The sequence below is a fragment of the Ovis canadensis genome, chromosome 7 (genome assembly GCF_042477335.2).
Source record: "Ovis canadensis isolate MfBH-ARS-UI-01 breed Bighorn chromosome 7, ARS-UI_OviCan_v2, whole genome shotgun sequence".
Taxonomy (NCBI): Eukaryota; Metazoa; Chordata; class Mammalia; order Artiodactyla; family Bovidae; genus Ovis; species Ovis canadensis.
In genome coordinates, this window is record NC_091251.1 from 20,936,783 (window position 1) to 20,958,673 (window position 21,891).

Here is a 21,891-nt window from a genome sequence, read left to right on the forward strand (position 1 = left end):
AAAGCCAGTTGGCAAAAGCTCTGCTGGTTTTTGTGGTGCTGCATTTCTGTATGATGTGGCTGTCAGATGCAGTACATTGTTGGAAATGTGATGCTTTGTAACTCTAGCACTGTTGCCTCCTAGAGGGGAAGGTATAATGAATGGTTAGCTACAGGGATTCAGTTGCCTGTGTGAGTCACAAAAAGGAGGGAAGACCCCAAATTTTGGACACTTTTATAGGAAGACTTTTTAGTAACATATCACGCAGGTTAATGTGGATTAAAAAAAAAAAAGGGCCATTTTCTGATGTCAGAACCACAAATAACATTAAAGCTCTGAACCTGAAAGGTGGTGACTTCAGGGTGGATGGAGCTTTTGTCCTCAGAGTCCCTGCTGAGGAAGTGTCAAGGGCAGTCGCCAAATGGAGAGGAAGGTACCGGTTTGTGAAGGCTGGTAAGGACCCAAGCAATGTGGCGCTAGTGGTAAAGAAGCTACCGGCCAGTGGAGGAGACATAAGAGACGCTGGTTTGATTCCTGGGTCAGGAAGGTCTTCTGGGGGAGGAAATGGCAACCCACTCCAGTATCCTTGCCTGGAAAATCCCATGGACAGAGGAGCCTGGAGGGCTGCAAATGAGCCCATAGGGTCGCAAAGAGTCGGACGCGACTGAAGTGACTGAAGTACACGCACAGCGACCTAACAGCTTAGACCTCACCCACAAATGGTCTTTGGGTCATCTGAGGCATTTCCATTTTCAGCTTAAGAAACTGATGGAAAGTCTAGAAGCTGGGTGATTGTGAGCAAAGCAAAAGGCATTCCCTTGGGTGTTGCATCTGTAGTGTTGTGAACGGAGACGGAGCTAGAAGTTTCTTTTTTCCCCACAGTCTGATACAGACTCTGGCTACCACATCTCCTTTCCAGAGCTCTCTAGAGAGAGGGATAGCCGAGACAGTGATGGCCAGATGGAGAACAATGCAGGGGATCTGTTGTGTCCCTGTGGTCAGCCTCTCTGCCCATGCCGGCAGCCACACGTGGGACTCAGGTGAGCTGCCACCTGGGTGAGAGCCCAGCACCTCTTCCTACAGTGGTCAGGCCCTCTAGGAGAGTGAGGCATAAAGACTGTCTGTCTCTGATCTTGAGGATTTCCTCTTCACCCTTTTGGGAGGAACGTGCTCCTCGCCCCTCACCTCCCAGGGACCTGGCTCGGAGGAACAAGGCAAGCAAATTCTCTCCTGCCAGTTGTTGGTGATTTTCAAGCAGGGAGAAAGAAGAGCACATGACTAAAATCAATTTTGTGTGTCAAAGATGAGAACATTGAAACTGAAAAAAGAATCAGGAAATGCTTTGAATTAATGTAAAGGGGGGGCTTCCCAGATGGTTCAGTGGTAAAGAATTCGCCTGCAGTGCAGGAGACACACGTTTGATCCCTGGATCGGGAAGATCCCCTGGAGAAGGATGGCAGTCCACTCCAGCATTCTTGCCTGGAAAATCCCATGGACAGAGGAGCCCGGTGGGCTACCGTCCGTGAGGTCGCAGAGTTGGGCATGACTGAGCGACTAGACAAAAAAACAATGTAAAAGGTAACCCTCTTATATGCAGATTATACGACAAACATACTTTTGGGAAAGGGTTTTCTTATAGAAACAATGTTATACGTGGCATTTAGGTTTCTAGGTTAGCCCAAAAAAAGGAGTTGGCCCATTATGTGGCTGGAATATATTTACAGTGTCGTGAAAGAAACATACAGTTGAATTAGAGCTAGTGTTTCGTTTGTATGCATGTCCTTCGGGAGAAGTGGGTTTAATGAGAAGGTGATGAAGCAGCTGAGGAAGAAGCTGTGAGGTCCCCTTGGGGAATCGTTATCCTAAGTGACCTTTGGGCTTCTGAGCAGGTAAGGGGCTCAGGTGGTGTTTTGCCCCACATTGGGAGGGAGAGAGCTGGGGTGCAGGGATCTCCAGGGGCTTGACCAGGACCCCACAGCTAGGGACCCAGAGATAGTGCCCCTTCTCTTTTCACTGTGCTGTTTTACCCCCAGAGGCACTCAAGTGTCTTGTTTCTCTTAAGCACTTATTTTCTATTTTATCTACAAAGATTTCAGTCTGTATCTTTAAAATCTAAGAATTCTTTGTTTCAAAAAGTCGTAAAACCTTATATACCAAAAGGTTTAATAACTACTCTCTTAGTTCCAGCTGCTATAACAAAAATACCCCAGACTGGGTGGCTTATGGACAACTTCTCACAGTTCACGGTTTCAGAGGTCAGAAGTCCAAGGTCAGGTGCCTGCAGATTCTGTGTCTGGTGAGGAACTGCTTCCTAGTTCATAGACAGTCATTTCACTGTGTCCTCACATGGAGGGGGAAGTGAAGGAGTTCCCTGGGGTCACTTTTATAAGGACACTAATCCCATTTGTGAGGGATCTATGTTTATGAACTAATCCCTTCCCAGAGCTCCTACCTGGGAGTTAGGATTTCAACATATGTATTAGGGAGGGGCAGAAACACTCAGTCAACAGCAGCTACTTAATATCAATCACATTTTCTACTTGTCTTCTTATATTTTACGGTTTGTTTTGGTTTCCATACGATGCCTACCCATTGCAATTGGTTGGTATGTCTCTGAAGTCTCCCTTAATCTATAGGTTCCCCGTCCTCCTCCCCTCTTTCTCCACTTGCAGTTACTTTGTTTAGGATGGTGGCTTTGTCCTGTATCTTATTCCTCAGTCTGCATTTTACTTTTTTGCATTCCTGGCCTTCTGTGTGTGCTAGAAACGTGCAGTTAGATTTAGAGGTTTGATCGATTATGCTCAATTTGGGGGAGTTAGAAGTGGGGTGAGAATATACTTTCAGTGATATTGTGTGCTTACAGCAGGAAATACACAATTTATGGGAGGTTTATTTGCTTTTTGGGGTTTGCTTTTGCTGTGATTGTCTTTTTGCAGTGATGCTAAGTCTTGGTCTTCCCTGGTGGTTCAGTGATAAAGAATCTACCTGCAGTGCAGGAGACCTGAGTTCAATCCCTGGATCAGAAAGATCCCCTGGAGAAGGAAATGGCAACCCACTCCAGTATTCTTGCCTGGAGAATTACATGGGCAGAGAAACCTGGGGTTGCAAAGAGTCAGACACGACTTAATGACTAAACCACTAGTCTTAATGAACATTGCTTACATCCATTCCACAGGGGGGGTGTCAAATGGTGAAATTCTTGTTCCATCATTTCCTTCACTCATTAGCTGCAACATCTCTAAGAAGGAAAACTTCCCCTCATCAGTTAGTTGGTTTCCCTGGGATACAGTTTGTATGGGAAAGGCAGGTTAACTGCGTCAATCTTCTCTCTTATTTCCAGTTTTCAGAATAATGAGTTGATTTCCTCCCATTCTCCTGAAGTAACAAAGATGTTTCACCTGTTCCTGTTTGCTTACTAACATGATATTTTTAAAAAATCGAAGTATAGTCAATGTACAATACCATATAAGTTAGTGAATAGTGAAAGTCACTCAGCCATGTCCGACTCTTTACGACCCATGGACTATACAGTCCATGGAATTCTCCAGGCCAGAATACTGGAGTGGGTAGCCTTTCCCTTCTCCAGGGGCTCTTCCCAACCCAGGGATGGAACCCAGGTCTCCTGCACTGCAGGCGGATTCTTTACCAGCTGAGCCACAAGGGAAGCCCAGCGTATAAGTTGCAGGTGTACAATACAGTGAATCATATTTGTAAAGGTTATATTCCACTTACAGTCATGACAAAATATTGGCTGTCTTCCCTGTGTTGTACAATCTGTCCTTGTAGCTTCTTTTAGCACATATACTTGATGTGTGCCGATCAGTTGCAGTTCTTAATACCTGGATGCACAAATTGTCCATTCTCGGCTGGAGGGAGCTAATGCAAGTTGGTGAGGCATTTTTCTTGAAGAAAATAGTTCCAGCTAAGTTGACTAAGTTATGTCCTTCTTCAAAAAAACGTTCTTTGTCGGTGAGGTTCGCTGACCACCTGGAGGTGTCTGCACGGGCACCCCTAGTCATAGGCAGCCTCAGACATCATGGCAGCTGTCGCAGTGGAAGAATTGAGGAAGGAGGTAAAACTTCATACAAGAGAGCTTCCTTTTCTGCTTTCTTTTTTACCATTGAAGTTTAATTGACATATAATAGTGTTAGTTTTAAATGTACCACGTAATGATTCGATATTTGTACATTATGAATTGATCACTGCAAGCCTTGTAATCATCTGTCGCCATACAAAGGTATTACAGTATTATTGACTACACTCCCTGTGCTGTACATTACATCCCCTTGACAGTGTTTTTTATAACCGGAAGTCTGTACCTTTTCATCCCCTCCACCTAATTCGCCCATGCCTGAGTCCTAAGTCAAGAAGTCACAGCAGTGGGGTTGTGCTCGTTGTCCTTGGTTCTCAGCTCCGTTCCTGCTCTTCCATGTTCTCCTTTTGATTATGTGGGGCCAGAAGCCTGCAGACTACGTCTTCCAGACTCTTTTGCCAGTGGGTCTGCACTTGGATGCTGCAAGGAGGAGGTACTGGTGGGGAAAACTGGGGTGTGGGAGAAGGGAGGGGGCAGCAGCAAGGGCCCCTGCTCAGCGGCGCTGGCGCGGCTTTCCCAGCTGGTGCTGGTGCCACTGATGGGCGCGTGTGGCGGGTGGGTGCCGCCCTGCGTGGGAGCAGTTTCTGGTCTCTGGATGCTGCCCTCTGAGTTTCTGTTTCTCCAATGTATCGCCATGCTCTTTTTGGCTCTTCTCTGCCTTCCAGGGCCTTGTTAACGATCCTCTGCACCCGTCTCCCTCTTCCTAACATCTATAGAGGAGTTTTTGTTTTTCCCACTGTACATGGGATCTCCGGTTAGGGAGACCTAGGTCTTAATCTCATGTGCATGGCTTACACTGTGCCATGGCTTAACTTCTTTAATTTTCTGTTTCTCCCTCTATCTAAGGAGGATTGTAAAAGTAACTGCCTTACAGAGTTGTTTGAAAATGATTTCACACACACACTCACATACACATGCATTACTAGCTTTGAAGATAACTGTCAATACATGTTAACAAGATGCAAGCTAGGTGTTTTGTTTTTTTTTGACTGTGCGGGGTCTTTTGCTGCCGTGGTGGGTTTTCTCTGGTTTCGGAGCGCGGGGCTACTCCCTAGTTGCGGTGTGCGGGCTTCTCATTGCAGCGGCTCCTCTTGCTGCAGAGCGCAGGCTCTGGGGCACAGGCCTCAGTAGTCAAGGCTCACAGGCTCATTAGTTGTGCCTTACTAACTCTAGAGCACGGGGGTTGCTCCAAGGCAGGTGGAATCTTCCTGAACCAGGGATTGAACCTGTGTCCCCTGCATTGCCAGGTGGATTCTTATCCACTGTGCCATCAGGGAAGTCCACAGACTGATTTTTGAAGGCTTGTCATTTAAATTTTTTATTATGGAAAAGTTCAAATGTATACAAAAATAGAGTAATGCAGTGAAACTTTATGCAAACATTACCCAGCTTTGACAGTTATAAAATTAAGGCTATTCTTTTACATATACCACCCACTCTCCCCCCTACTCTGGGATTATTTTAAAGCAAATCTAAAACATCATATTATTTTAACCATAACTAATTCTAAGAGATCGTGCTCAGTTGCTTAGTCGTGTCCAACTCTGCACCCCTATGCACTGTAGCCTGCCAGGCTTCTTTGTCCATGGAATTTTCCCAGTAAGAATGCTGGAATGGGTTGCCATTTCCTTCTCTAGAGGATCTTCCTGACCCAGGGATTGAACCCACGTCTCCTGCATTGCAGACAGATTCTTTACCCTTGAGCCACTGGGGAAGTTCCCAACTATAAGAAATAAAGACTGCTTAAAAAACAACCAAAATACTATTAGATTGTAGAAAAGTGAAAATAATTGCTCGATATCATCAAATATCAAGATAGTGCTCGTTTCCCTAATTAGCTCATAAATGTCTTAGTTTTAAAAAATGTTGTTTGAATCATGTTTGAAATAAGAACCACCAGCTGTAGTTGGTTGATATGTTTCTTAAGTATCTTTTAATCTATAGGTACCTCCTTTTTCTTTTTTCGCCTTAAAATTTTCTTGTTAAAGAAATGGGGTCATTTGTCTGGCAGAGTTTCCCACAGGCTGGCTTTTGTGGATTACAGCCTTGTGGTATCATGTACCATGTTCTTCTGGCCCTATATTCCTTGTGTATTGTTAGTCAGATTCAGAGGTATATTATTTGGTTGGATTTCGGGCTTACTTATTCAGACTTCTTTATAGTGCTGTGTATATCCATCAGGAGGCATGTAATACCTGGTTTTCTCTGTTTTTTTGATTCATGATTGATGCCTAAATCCATTCATTCATTAGGGGTTGCACAAGTTTGTGGTCTGTTCTTTCTACAAAACTTCTGGAATGCTTCTCTGAAGAGAAACTTCCCTCCGCAACTATTTGATTATCCCGAGGTACAGTCCAAATGGGAAAAGATGGGGTAAATACTTGAGATTTCTCTTTTCCTTGGCAGTTTTCAAGATAGTGGTTTGGTTTCCTAGCCTCCTGCGAAGATAACTGGCGATGCTTTTGGTCTTGTTATTACCGGTTTGTAAGATAGCAGCCGTGTCCCGGTCTGCTGCAGTCACTGTCCTTACTGAAGCTCAGTTGATCTGTCTCTGGCTCCTGGGGTAGCCGCACTGTCTCCTTGTCATCTCTGATAGGCTGTTTGCCTGATGGTGTGACAGGATGTTCCAGTTTCGTTGTGTTCATCCTCTGATCTGGACTCAGAACCTAATTCTTTTTATTGAAAGATGATACTTACAGACATGATCTGGGCAATGGAGTGATCGTTGCTAATGGACTGATCATTGTCTCCTGGCTTTTTAGGTGAACACAGCCAGAAAATAAATGTTTTTAAAGATAAAATGTGCCATGAATTTATGCTAACACTTCCAATTCAAATTTAGGGCCTTTTCTCTAACCTCATCAGTCTTAATGTTTCTATTTCCTCTTCTGATGACATCAACCCTGGAGCTTAACAACACCGCGGTAATCCCTCATTTGTTCTGTCCCACAGCACATGGACCACAGTCTTGGAATCACCACTGAAAGCAGTTTAATATTTTTTCCCCAGTAATCTTTTACGTTAGAGCATATCCTGCTGGGATGAATGGGCAAATTATTGAGTTTTAAGTCATTTGAATCGGTTCCTTTTTATAGAGCAAACTTACACTGGAATGGTGATTAATTCAATACAGTTATATTCATTTGTTTCATTTTACTTTCGATTTGATCTTTTAAAAATTTTATTTTGTTGTAATAATGTAAATTATTTACATTACAAAGTAAAATCTTTATAATGTGGTATATTCAGAGAAGTTTAGATTTTATCCATATCTTCTACCTATTATGCCCTCCATCAAACGGTTAAAATGTTTGTGGTTTTCATACCATTGGTTAAATTACACACAACCATGTTTATATTCTCCATTTCTTAGATAAATGGTAGCATACTAATGGAGAAAGCAATGGCAACCCACTCCAGTACTCTTGCCTGGAAAATCCCACGGGCAGAGGAACGTGGTGGGCTGCAGTCCATGGGGTCGCTGAGAGTCGGACATGACTGAGTGACTTCACTTTCACTTTTCACTTTCATGCATTGGAGAAGGAAATGGCAACCCACTCCAGTGTTCTTGCCTGGAGAATCTCAGGGACGAGGGAGCCTGGTGGGCTGCTGTCTCTGGGGTCACACAGAGTCAGACACAACTGAAGTGACTTAGCAGCAGCAGCAGCAGCATGCTAATTCATTTTTCTTCTTTCAGTTAATATATCCTAAGGCAATGGCACCCCACTCCAGTACTCTTGCCTGGAAAATCCCATGGATGGAGGAGCCTGGTGGGCTGCAGTCCATGGGGTCACTAAGAGTTGGACATGACTGAGTGTCTTCACTTTCGCTTTTCACTTTCATGCATTGGAGAAGGAAATGGCAACCCACTCCTGTGTTCTTGCCTGGAGAATCCCAGGGACTGGGGAGCCTGGTGGGCTGCCATCTGTGGAGTCGCACAGAGTCGGACACAACTGAAGTGACTTAGCAGCAGCAGCAGCAGAGATCACTCTACCGTAATTCATAGGTGTTCCTCATTCCTTTTTATACCTGCATAGAATTCCATGTGTGACTGTACAACAACTTATTCATCCGGTCCCCCATTGATAGTTTTTAAATTATTTTCATCACTTTTGCTATTAGAAGTGTTGCTGAAGAGAATGTTCTTGTGCTGATGTCTTTTCATATTTGTTGTCATTGTTGTTCAGTCGCTCAGTCATATTTGACTCTTTGCGACCCCATGAATGGTAGCATGCCAGGCTTCCCTGTCCTTCACTGTCTCCTGGAGTCTGCTCAAACTCATGTCCATTGAGTTGGTGATGTCATCCAACCATCTCAACCTCTATCTCCCCCTTCTCCTCCTCCCCCCTCAATCTTTTCATATTATGATTTTTTCAGTGCAATAATGAAATATTTTCCCAGAAAAGCCTTATTTATCTAATCTGGGACATTAACTTCTGCCTATTACATAGAGATTTCACTGGGCCCTTTAGTTCTCTAGAAATCGTAAAATAGTAATATAGTTTTTGCTCAAACTCAAGCATAAAATCTCCAGCAGAGAGTTCTTTGTGAGTAAAACCTGCTTTTTTCTACTTTTATCCCAACTATGGTGTCATTTTCATGGAGGCGTGAAATCTTTGAGAAAAAATTTCTGGAGGAGGTTGGGCCTCTCCAGGGTAAATGTCTGTTGACTATGGTAGCTCTCATTTTTTCATGGCAGCAAAATGGTTTGGGAGGAGTTGACTATGTTTTTTTCACCTTCACTTCTCCCTCTCCACTTACCTTAAAATTGAGTGCAGTTACTTTATCTTTAACCCTGTCAGCACCCACAGAATGCACTCACAGCGGGCTCAGCATCTCTGTTTTAAAGAATTTCTTTGCATCTTCATGAGGACTTTGAATCTTAAGTTTTAACCATTAAGACCTAACATCAGGGTTTCTTTTTCCATTTTAGAAATTGAATGCACAAATATATATTCTTTTGTATGTTTAAAAAATATGATTCTCTTTTTGTGCTAGAATCAGATATCTGATCTACAGAAACTTTTCCTAAAGTGCTTTCTTATGTTAACATCATTTGTGAGTGGATCTTGTTATTTCCCTTATGCAGATATATCAATTTGACCAATGAGCACTGCCTAGAGTGGCTTGTGAGTTGTTGTATATGAGTGAGTGAGAAGATGTGATGCAGTTGGGGTGGGGCTGGGGAAGAAAGGAGCAGAGACAGGAGAGAGAGCGCGCCAATATGTGTGATGAGATTTTGGGGGTGCAGACTAGAAAATAAAAGATGGAGAAAGTGATACACAGCGTGCGTCTGTGTCTGTGCGTGTCCAAAACAGATGCTCCTGAAGGTAGATCAACTTCATTGTGCGTCACTAAAGAAGGAAGACGTGTTGACCTGCCTCTGTTTAGGAAAGAGAAGCAGATTTGGGTCACAGTTCCCACTGTTGGCTGTCAGGTGGTGCTGTCAAGCTAAGGCAGCTCGGTTGTCAAACATGGAGGCGATTTAGGGTAGGTTGGTTCAACTCAACAATAGTTCATAAATATTTATTGAGACTCTAACTGAGCATCAAGGACCTGTGTTAGAGTAAAGGCACGAAGATGAATAAGATGATCCTTTCCCTGGAGAAGTTTATGTCCTCGCTGGGATGGAGAGTGAGACATATTGCAGGCACACCTTGGAGACGCGGGTCTAGACCCCTGCAGTATAGTGGCTATTGCATACAGCAAGTCACAGGAGATTTGGGTTGTTTCCTAGTGCATAGAGAACTTGTGTGTACATTATACTGCAGTCTAGTAAGTGTGCAATAGCAGTAAGTCTAAAAAAAGCAGTGTACATACCGTAACACGTTATTGCTCAAAGAATGCTAACCATCAGTTGAGCCCTCTTTGAGTCATAATCATTTTGCACTTATAACACTGATGATCTCTGATCACAGATCACCATACAAATATACGGAGAAGTTTGGAATAGTGCAAGGATGACCGAAATGTGGCCAAGAGACATGAAGTGAGCAGATGCACTGATAGGCTTGCTCGAGGCCGGGCTGCCGCAAACGCTCAGTGTGTAAGGAACACAACTTCTGTAACTTTGCAGTAAAGCGAAGCACAGTAAAACGTGGCATGCCCGCATTAATTGCTGTGTGAAAGTACCACACGTGAAGTAGCGTAAACCACGCACGTTCATTCTTATTTTCTGCGGGTCAGAAAGCCAGGCACAGTTCATCTGGGTCCTCTACTGGCTTATTGACTTGGCTTTGGGCAGGATTCCGTTCTTCAGCGGCTTTTAGGCGAGGGACTCTGTTCCTTGCTGGCTGTGGGCTATAGGCTGTAGGCTTCAGGTTCTTGCCACACAGACCCCTCTGATACGGTAGCATGCTTCCTCAGAACCAGCGAGAGAGACAGCCTGTTAGTAGGATGGGGGCACAGTCTTGTGCAGGGTGGTTACAGTTGTGGCTGTCCGTCATCCTGTCCACTGTCTTTGCTGTGATTAGAAGGAAGTCACTGGGCCAGCCCACAATCAAGAGGCAGGGACTCACGGGGTGGGGATACCAGGAGGTGGGAGTTGCTGGGAGAGCTGGCCGAGTCCACCTGCCATGCCGGTGTTTCCTATAATCTGCTGATGTTCGAGAGGAAAGGTTCTGCAGAAACAAGAGGGAAGAGCATCTGACCTCACCTGGAATGGAAATGGCTTCTCAAATAATGTGATGTTGAGGGTCTCCTTGATGGACAACTGAGAATTATCTGGGTGTGTACAAGGTAGAGAGGAGGAGGGAATTTCAGAGGGAACAGTGTGCACAGACATGGTAGTGAGTGAAGTAAGATCGTGTGTCTGAGGACCACCATCCAATAGTGAAGTGTAAACTGTGGGTGGAAGACAGGCAGAAGAGCCAGAAATGTACGGTAAGGGCTGGTTTATCGGTTTCTCCTTTGCCAGGCTAAAAAGCGAGGACTTTATCAAGTGATCGTGGGGTGGATTATAAGCAGGGTAGTGACATAGGGTTGTGGTTTCTTGATCTGGGCAGATTGTGGAAGTTTGATTTCGATACCTTTTATAATAATTTAGGCTTGAGATAAAGAGGGCCTGGATTAAAGTAGTGGCAACAGAGAGGAGGGAATACATTATTATTTTTTAAATTAGGAAGTGATTTAATGTTTGGATGAGGTAGAGGTGGGAGATGGAATAAACTGGAGTGATGCCTGGGTTTTGGCTTAGTTTTGGCAGAACATCCTTGCTAGGAAGCAGGGGAGAGAGAAACGGGAAGAAGGAAAGGATGGGTGGAAGGAGAGGTCTAAAAGTGTGTATATAGGTTTGTAAACTTAGTGACTGACTGCAGGAGAGCTTGTCTCCAAATATTCTTTACAATGTTTATGTTCTCAGTGCAATCAATGTGGCTATGTAAATTTACTTTCTAGTCAAACCATATGCCTCAGGGATAGGAGAGAGAATCAAGTGCAGAATTCATTCTCCTTGCAAACAGTCTGACAAAAGGGAAGTCAGCGTTAGACTTTTAGTAAGCCTCAGCCACGAAGAGGGAGCCTCTGTCCTGTCCTGTGTAGTGCTCGGAACATTGTAACCCAGCAAGTACTACAGCAGACCGCTCTGTGCAAAGTGTCAAGTCGCCGACTCTTTCTTCAGTTGAGTTATACCTTCATATAACATAAAATCCGCCGCTTTACACTGTACAGTTTAGAGGGTTTTAATACATTCGTTGTGTTTTACAACTACCACCAGTGTCTAATTCTAAAATATTTCCATCATACCCAGAGGAACTCCATACCCATTCACAGTCAGTCCCAATTCCGTACTTCCCCAGCTCTTAACAATCATTATCCTATTTTGGTCTTATTCTGGCATTTCAGGTAGAATGGGACTCGAGTGTCCGTGTCTGGCTTCTTTCGCTTGGTGTGATATTGTCGTGGTTCTTTTGTGCTGTAGCATATGTCGGTATTTTGTCCCTCTTTATTGTGAAATAATATTCCATTGTTTGGATATACCACATTTTATTCATGTATTTATTCATTGATGGACATTTGGGTTGTTTCTCCTTTTTGGCTATTTTGAATAACACTGCTGTGAACATCCTGGATAGTTTTTTGTATGAACACACGCTTTCATTTCTCCTGGGTGTCTGGCAGGAGTAGATTGCTAGATTATGTGGTTACTCTGTGTTTGACTTTGTGAGGAACCATCAGACTGTTTTCCAACGCAGCCACGTCATTTTACATTTCTATTACCATCTATGGGGGGTGTATCTCTCTCCACATCTTCACCAGCACTTGCTATTAACTGTCTTTTTAAACTAGAGACAGTCAGGTGGGTGTGAAGTCGATCTTATTGCAGTTTTGATTCAGGGTTGTGTTAAAGAATTGAGCAAGATACCATAGATAAAGTCTGATATGAATTTGGGTCTCAGTTCTAGACTAGATTCAGGGAGCCCTCAGAATTAGTGTTAGTGTTCCTTGTCATTTTTATAGGACTTCTCTGGTGGCTCAGATAGTAAGGAGTCTGCCTGCAATGCAGGGGACCCAGGGTTCAGTCCCTGGGTCAGGAAGATCTCTTGAAGAAGGGAATGGTTATCCCAGAGCTCTAGAATCAGTGTAGCAGGCTGCATCCTGTGCAATAGAAGAAAGCTACACATTTGAGTCACTGCCTCAGTTTCAGTCTAAGAGAAGTAATTGGTAGGACTTTGAAGACAGGGAAACAACTCTGGGCTAAGGGGCACTCTTTTGCCACCGCAGAAGGTGCCGTTGAGCACAGATCATTCGGATCTCACAGTAACACCTGAGAGGGTCAGTCACCGTTTTTACAGGTGCAGAAACTAAGGTTTGGATTTGGTTCAGAAGCTTGGTATCAGGACGAAATCACGGGAAACATTAGAATTAAATGTGGGGCTGGGTTTTTGGTTTGGGCACAATGAGTCACAGAGTGTGTGTTGGTGCTTGTTACTTGTTTCGCTAATTTAGAGGGGATGGTGGTGAAGATGATTCCCAAACAGTGGCTCATGCGAAATTCATGGGTAGTTGTTTGGGAATGCGTATTCTGCCTACTCATGTGAATGCCGGTGCAGCTGCCTGGTGTGGAAATACAGCAAGCTAAACAAGCCAGGCTCTGAAGACCCAGTTGAAAAATACTCACGGGCGGTCTGGGGAAAACGGCCCTTCTATTTTCCAGTTCTTTGTTGTTGTCATTGGTCAGTTGCCAAGTTGTGTCCGACTCGTTGCCACCCCATGCACTGCAGCACGCCAGGCTTCCCTGTCCTTCACCATCTCCAGGAGTTTGCTCAAACTCATGTTGATTAAATAGCTTGGCTTTGTAGATGGACATGAAGTTCCTAAGGAAACATTCTGTTTCTCTTTAAGCTACCTTTTCCCTGGTTATTGAGGAATAAATCAGACTTACCAGACTTACACTTCAAAGGAGGGAATTTCAAATCACCTTTTCTAGCTTCTTTTGTGTGATAATCAGAGAATGGAGGTATGGTAATAATGTCAAAAGGGAGCTGTGTGACAAAAGATTTTGCTCCTTGTTAATTCAGAATTGATTGCAGTTGTCAAAGTTGCGTCAGTCAGGGTCCCAGGGGAAACAATTCACCCAGATGGTTCTCATGAAGAGACTTAAATGGAGAAGAGGTGTGAGCAGAGATTAGGGAAGCCGAGAGAGGTGCGTGGGAAGCCCTCACCAGCTCTAGGGCTGAAGGGGCCCCCAGAGGAAGGGCATTGCAGGCCGTAGGGCCCCTGGCAGGAGCCGTGCTCATAGTGGCACAAGGTGTTGCCCGACCAGAGCACTGAAGCAGGAAGGTGGGGGGAAGAAATGCACCAGGCTCAGTCTCTCCTCACCCTCCCCTGTCTGGCCAACGTGAAGCCAGCTGGGAGAGGAGGCTGGTGGTGCAGGCTGCAGAGGTGAGCTTCCTGGGGTGCAGAGCAGCAGACAGGTTTGGTGGGTTGCAGTTGGAGACCAGTTTGCACAATAACCAACTATCTTACAGTCAGCACATTCTATTTTCTGTTAATTTTAGAAAGTGTTATTTTGGAGAACCTTGAGAAATAGTGCAACCATAGAAAAATGTCTGTTTCTCATTTTTTTTTTAAATTCCTTTTTATTTTCACATTTACTTCCGCAAAAGCTTCATATCTTTTAGGTGGTAACTTTGTCATGAAGTCTCTTAAACGTTGCACTTTTTTCTTATTTTCCTAATACACGGGTGCATATCATTATACTGTGGTAAGCCTAAAGCAGAGGGTGCCATGCTTTCATAATTGTAAATCATTCAGGCGTGTCCGACTCTTTGCGACCCCTTGGACTATACAGTCCATGGAATTCTCCAGGCCAGAATCCTGGACTGGGTGGCCTTTCCCTTCTCCAGGGGGATCTTCCCAACCCAGGGATCGAACCCAGGTCTCCCACATTGCAGGCGGATTCTTTACCAGATGAGCCACAAGGGAAGCCCAAGCTTTCATAATTAGCAGAGGGTAATTTTTAAATTCCCGCTTTTTAGATGAGTGCATTGATGTTAGTGAATTATTTAAAGGTGATCACTTGTCTTCAAATGGGTCAAAGTGGAATTTAGCTGGGTGTTTTTGTAGCCCCTAACTGAGGGGAAGAAGGTGCAGTCTGTTAAAAACATCCAGATAGGCATATATGTCTCCTTGCAGACACAGCTGGGAATTATTCTGCTTCATACACTGATGAAATATGCCCACTTGCTGTTAGCGGTAACTAAGTGACCTGGTTTCTCTGTCATCCTGTGTGTAATTCTCCTAGGTCTAAGTAAAGGGCAGATAAAGGTCCATGTCTCTGGGTACCTCTGGGGTTGCTAGGAAATGATTTTCAAAGTACTTCATGGTGATGCAGCAGGTTGAACTTTTTTCTGAAAAGGGTTGTCATGGAAACCAAGTGCATCATTGCTTTGTCAGACTTATCTTGTAATGATAAAAAATTGTAATCCAGGGTTAAGGGATTAATAATAATAATAATAATAATAATAAAATGAAATGGAAAAAAACCCTGTAACTTGACGGGGAATGCTGCTGCCCGCTGCACATCTTTTGAATTGGAAGATGTCACCAGCAAAGTCATTCGACATTGGCAGGGGCTTGGCTGTGTGAAGTGATGGGAGCTAATCAGTTTGTTTGTCTACTTGTCTTCAGAGTCAGAAAACACATGATTTCCCCCTGTGGCTTTTTACTGTAGGGCTTTCTTACCAGCCCCAGCTCCCGAGCTTCCAAATGAGGTGGAAGGCAGCACACCCACACTGCGAGTGTCGGCGAGGTTGCCAGGGTCTGTTCTTTGGCTGGTTGGCTGGTTTTACATTTCCCTTCCCCTCTCCATCCCCCTTCCTCCAGGAGCATGGCAGGCTGTGGAGTGAGGGTGATAACTCCACCTGCTGACTCTGCTAAGCACCCAGACACCCCAGGAGTAGATCCCGAAGCAGAGTCTTCTTCCCTGACCTCCCGTGGTAGTTATAAGGGCCCTTAAGGAAACGAGATCCTGCTATTCTGCAGATAGAGGACAGACCCTTCTAGCATCATAGGTATGATGAATGTTGCTTGTATCTTGATCACTCGCTTATTAGGGTACAATTTCAAATGCAGGTAATTAGTCAGGATAGGAGAACTGAACTGAAAGGAGACTTTATACTGTGCTTAGTGGTTCATCTGCCTCCATGGAGACTAAACTCCTGGGCTTTCATTTCCCGCTCTGCAGCTGTGTGTGTGTGTAATAGTCGTTTGTTGCATTGAAATGAATCTGCTCATTTTAGACTTTTGCAGAATATCTTTTATCAGTGTTTCCACATTTAACGTGTTTGAGTTTCTTTCACTTCAGGGGGAAAAGTTTGACATGAGTCCTTAGATTGACGATGGAAAGAAGCCAGTTTAAGTAAGTGCTGGGGTGGCCACTTTATCACTAATGGTGACATTCCCTTCAGAAGGTCAGTACTGGAAGGACATAAAGAAATGCTGGGCATGTGCTCCACCTTGTCATCAAGACCTACCGCCAGAGTCTGGAACTGGGAGTACAGCCAAAACTGTAAGATGCAAGTGATGGGAATGCAGGGACCTCATACAAGTGATGGGAATGCAGGGACCTCAGCAAGGGGATCCCAGCATGGCTGCTGGATGCCACCCTCCTGGTTGTGCCCACCACACTGGGCAGGCCCTGGGCTCTGGCTGGCTTCTGCCTGCAGCTCCTGACTCCTGACAACTGTTTTGTAAAAACAACACATGTACCGGAAGTACCCAGCACTCCGTCAGTTCAGTCGCTCAGTCGTGTCCGACTCTGCGACCCCATGAATCGCAGCACGCCAGGCCTCCCTGTCCATCACCATCTCCCGGAGTTCACTCAGACTCATGTCCATTGAGTCCGTGATGCCATCCAGCCATCTCATCCTCGGTCGTCCCCTTCTCCTACTGCCCCCAATCCCTCCCAGCATCAGAGTCTTTTCCAATGAGTCAACTCTTCACATGAGGTGGCCAAAGTACTAGGTACTCATTAAATATATGTGTGTGTGTGTGTGTATACTATGTGAATATATGAAGGAAGGAAATGATATAAAATAGATCTGGGTCTTAAACCCCACTCAGTGAAATATTTGGTTGGCCAGAAAGTTTGCTCAGGTTTTCTCACACCATCTTACAGAAAAACCTGAAAAGATCACATTTCACTGATGTTAAGGTGTACTTTTTCCAAAAAAAATTTTGCAGTTCTAAAATTGGAATGCATTTCATAACTGATAACATTTACTAATTTAATTGACAATCTTTAAAATGGCAAATAAAATAACAATGTGTCTTATAATGCATAGCTTCTTAGATTTAATAAATATGACAGGCCTTACCACATGGCACCATTCTAAGCAATTTATTTTAATTCGTTGAATCCTCAAAACAATCTCATTTAGGCTGGCAGCATTATTATTCTCCATTTAAAGACGAGGAAACTGAAACCTAGAGAGATTAAGTAATTTACTGTAGGTCATGCCATCAGAAAGTGGCAAAGTCAGGATTGGAATCCAGGCTGGCTGTGGAGTCTGGGCTCCTAACTGAGGTGATATAATACCAGAGAGGGTCTCCAGGAAGGTGGCTTTTGAGAGAAGACATGAAAGAGAGGGGCAGCAAGCCCTGTGGATATCTGGAGGAAGAATGTTGCAGGCAGAGGGAGTTCCCTTTGTCTGGAATGTGTTTGGCATTTTCAAAGAACCATAAGCAGGTCTGTATTTCTGGAATCAGTGAGAGGGAAGGGGAGGGAAGGGGAGGTCAAAGAGATGAGGGGTGGGCACGTCTTATTTGAGTTTAGTCTGTCTTAAAGACTCTGGCATTTAATTTGAACAACATGGGAGTGACTAGATGGTTCTGACAAGAGGACTTATTTACTAGGATCATTCTGCCTGATGCATTGAGACTAGTCTGAAAGAGACAAGTTAGAAGCTCACTGGAGTAATTCAGGAGAGAAATGTCCATGGCTTGGATGAGAGTGGTAACGGCAAGAGGTGGTAAGAAATATTCAGATTCCAAATGTATTTTGAAGATACAGATGGCATTTCTGATGGGTTAAATTTGAGAGCATGAGATGGCAATGATGAGATGAAAAATAATAGCCAACGTTTGTGTATTCTCACTAAATAATTTACACATACTAATTTAGTTAATCCCTATAACAACCCTATGAGGAAGAAAGTACTATTTTTATTCCTATCTTATAGAGGAGGAGGGGCTTCCCTGGTGGCTCAGTGGTAAAAAATCCACCTGTCAATGCAAGAGACACAGGTTCGATCCCTGGGTCAGGAGGATCCCCTGGAGGAGGAAATGGCAACACACTCTAGTATTCTTGCCTACAAAATCCCATGGACAGCAGAGCCAGGCAGGCTACAGTCCATGGGGTCACAAAGAGTTGGATACAACTTAGTAAATAACAACAAAAGATGAGGAAGTTGAGGCACTGAAAGGTTAGGGAATTTGTGTAGTATCACAGACTATTAGTGGTGAAAATAGGATTCCAATCCAGGTGGTCTGGACCGAGAGCATATTTTCAACTACTATGTTTTATTGCCACTAAGCTGGGAAAAGAAGGGAGTCATGCATGAACTAAGATTTTTTTCTATGTAATTGAAAACCACTGAGGTGTGAGAAGTACTTTTTTTAAAAAAGAGATGATAGTATTCAGATCAGACTTGAATATGTTAAGTTAGAGTTGACTTATAGATAACTCTGTGGAGAGGCTGCAAAGGCAGTGAAATATGTACAGGCTTGGATTTCAGGGGCAGAGTCCTTCCCACTGACATGTTTGAAAGTCATCAGTACACAGATGACACCTAAAGCTGTGAGCCTGGGTGGGATTACTAAGGGAGTGAAAGTGGACAGAAAGAAGAGATCTGAGGCCCAGACTAGGTCCTAAGGCATCCAGCATTTAGAGACTGAGCTGAGGAGGAATCCAATCCATTGAGTTTAGTAGGAAGTAGTACCCTTGCCTGGCAAATCCCATGGACGGAGGAGCCTGGTGGGCTGTAGTCCATGGGATCGCTAAGAGTCAGACACGACTGAGCAACTTCACTTTCACGCATTGGAGAAGGAAATGGCAACCCACTCCAGTGTTCTTACCTGGAGAATCCCAGGGATGAGGGAGCCTGGTGGGCTGGGGTCTATGGGATTGCACAGAGTTGAACATGACTGAAGCAACTTAGCAGCAGCAGCAGTAATCCCTGGGTGGGAAGAAGGGAGGGTGGTAACCTGAAAACCCAGTGAAAAAATAGTGTTTCAAAGAGGATGGAGTCAGCAACCGTGCCATGTGCTTTGATCGAATAAGATGAGGACGGATGCTGGACCACTGGATTTAGAAATGTGAGGGTGAGCTTGACCAGGACAGTTTCCACACAGTGGTGGAGGCAAAAATCTGCTTAGAGCAGCTTAAGGAATAAGGGAGAGAAATTGGAGACAGCAAATTTAGAACACTATTTTGAGAAGTTTTTCTGCAAAGCCAAGTAAAGAAATGGGATATCTTCTAGGGAAAGTGTTCTTTAATGTCCGCTGGGTCCAGCTCTTTGGTGGTGTTCAGTTCCTCTGCATCCTTGCTGAGATTCTGCCTAGTATTTTATTGAAAACCAGAAGAGGTGAAGCTCCCAACTCTAATTGTGGGGTTGTTTGTTTCTCCCTTTAATCCCGTCAGTTTTCACTGTGTGTTTTGCAGCACTGTCATCTGGTGATTGCAAGCTCACTATTGTTATGTCTTCTTTGTGAACTGACCTTTTTTATCATTATGTAATGTCCCTTTTTAATCCCTGGTAACTTTCTTTGATCTGAAGTTTACTTAGACAGATGTTAATACAATCACTCTTCCTTTCTTTTGATCAGAGTTGACATGGAATTTCTCTTTCCATCCTTTTAACCTACCAGCATCTGAAGTCCATTTCTTATAGACAGCATATGGTCAGATCATGTGTTTCTAGTCCGTTCTAACAATCTTTTTTTTTTTTTTTTGGTCAATGTTTGTTTATATCTCATTAGGTTAATTTACTTGGCAGGAAAAATAGTCTCATATTACAAATAAAATGGAAAACATGTCTCCAATACAGAAAATTCAGTAACATTAATGTAGTACGATGAGATATTTCTAAATAAAAGAGCACAGCAGGATAAAATCATGCCCCTCCAGCAATGAAGGGTATCTCTGTTTGAGAGGGACCATTTTTGAAGCTACTATTATCTCCTTTGGGGCTTCCCTAGTAGCTCAGTTGGTAAGTGCAGGAGACCCCAGTTCGATTCCTGGGTCGGGAAGATCCTCTGGAGAAGGGATAGGCTACCCACTCGAGTATTCTTGGGCTTCCCTTGTGGCTCAGATGGTAAAGAATCCGCCTGCAATGTGGGAGACCTGGCTTTGATCCCTAGGTCAGGGAGATTCCCTGGAGCAGGGAGTGGCTCCCCATTCCAGCAGAATCTCAGAGAGTTGGACATGACTGAGTGATTTTCACTTCACTTCACTTCATTATCTCCTTCACAGCCAGAACAGTATAGTCTTTATTTGGAGGGTACTGGCCAGGGATGATAGCTTTTGTTTATAAAGTGTATATTTTCTAACACTATTCTATTCTAACAATCTGTCTTTTAATTGATTTGTCTAGGCCATTTATATTTTATGCACTATTGATATGTCTCAGTTTGGACCTACAGATTTATTATTTGTGTCCTGTTTGTTTCCTCTATTCTTTTATTTCTGTATTTCCTCTTTTCTGCTTTCTTTGGGTTATTGAAAACTTGTTAGTATTCACTTTATTTTTTTTTCAGTTTTTTATTTTTTAAATTTTAAAATCTTTAATTCTTACATGTTTACATGTTATATTTTTGATAATATTTCTTTGCAAGTAGAAACATTGTTCTACTTCAAGTGATAATGAAGACAACTTCATTTAGGTCCTTTTATCCTGCCCTTTTTCTGTTACAGTTTTCTTCTGTATTAGGTTCAGATACATCAGATGCTGTAAAATTCTCTTTCAACTGTCAAACATATTTTAAAGAACTCAGGAGAATAGTAGTTGACTATATTTGTTTAGATATTTACAATTGCTGTTGCTCTTCCTTATTCCTAACCTTCCAGATTTTCTTCTGGTATCATTTCCTTTAGGTCTGAAGGATTTCCTTTAGGACAAAAAAAAATGTTTTTTAAACAGAAGTTCTGGTGGAAACTAATTCTTTTAGTTTTCCTTTGCTTGAGAAAACATTAGTTCCTGATGGATCTTTTCACTGAATATAGAATTCTGGATTGTCAATTCTTTTCTTTCAGCATTCTGAAAATGTTGCTTCACTTCCTTCTGTCCTTCATGGTGTCTGTTGAGAAATCTTATCTTTGAATCCCCTATAAATAATGCATCATTTTCTCTGAATGCTTTTAAGAATTTTTCAGTTTTTAGATTACTGTAGTTTAATTCCATTGTTTCTGGACATGGATTTGTTGGGGTTTATCATGTTTATCCCTGGTGGCTCAGATGGTAAAGCGTCTGCCTACAATGCAGGAGACCCAGGTTCAATCCCTGGGTCAGGAAGATCCTCTGGAGAAGGAAATGGCAACCCATTCCAGTACTCTTGCCTGGAAAATCCCACGGATGGAAGAGCACGGTAGGCTATAGTCCATGGTGTTGCCAAGAGTCGGACGCGACTTCACTTTCACTTCTCCTGTTTAGAGTTTCTTGACTATGTAGATTTCACCAAAATGCATCAAAATTGGGAAGCTCTCAGCCATTGTTTCTTCAAAGACTTTCTCTGTTTTCTCTCAAACTCCCATGACATGATGTTTGACCTTTTGTTATTGCTCCACAGTTCTCTGAGGTTCTGTTCATTTATTTAGTTTTCCCTCTCTGTTCAGATTGGATCATTTGTATTGATCTGTCTTAAAGTTCACTGACTCTTTCCTTTACCTCCATTCTAATATTGAGCCTATTTAATTAGTTTTTGTACTTTGGTTGTTTTATCTTTCAATCCTAAAACTTCCATTTGGTTCTTCATTGTATCATCTGTTGTTTACTTTGACTTTGTACCTTTCTGTTCACTTCCAATGTTAACCTTTACCTATTGGACCATATTTTATTAAAGTTGTTTTCAGGTCTTTGTCAGGTCATTCTAACACCCTTGTCTCTTGACGTTAGCATCTTTTGATTCTGTTTTCCCACACAAGTTGTGACTTTATTGGTTCTTAGGAATTTTGGATTGCATTATGCAATGAAACTTTGTGTCTTGATTAAATCTTACATCAGATCCTGATAGTTTTCTTTCAGCAGGGAATCAACCCAGCTGGGTTTCAGCTGTAAGTTCTTACCAGCCTTCTGTGGGTTGCAGTTTCACTATAAGTTTCA

The 21,891-nt window shown here is 43.3% G+C and overlaps 1 protein-coding gene and 1 non-coding gene across 5 annotated transcripts in view; both read left to right on the forward strand.

The window, feature by feature from the left end:
- Positions 1–21,891, forward strand: part of PDE8B (phosphodiesterase 8B) — a 258,748-nt gene that overhangs the window by 48,131 nt on the left and 188,726 nt on the right. The window lies entirely within an intron of this gene.
- TRNAC-ACA (transfer RNA cysteine (anticodon ACA)) lies at positions 21,013–21,085 on the forward strand. Its single transcript has one exon. It is a non-coding gene; the product is annotated as a tRNA-Cys (tRNA).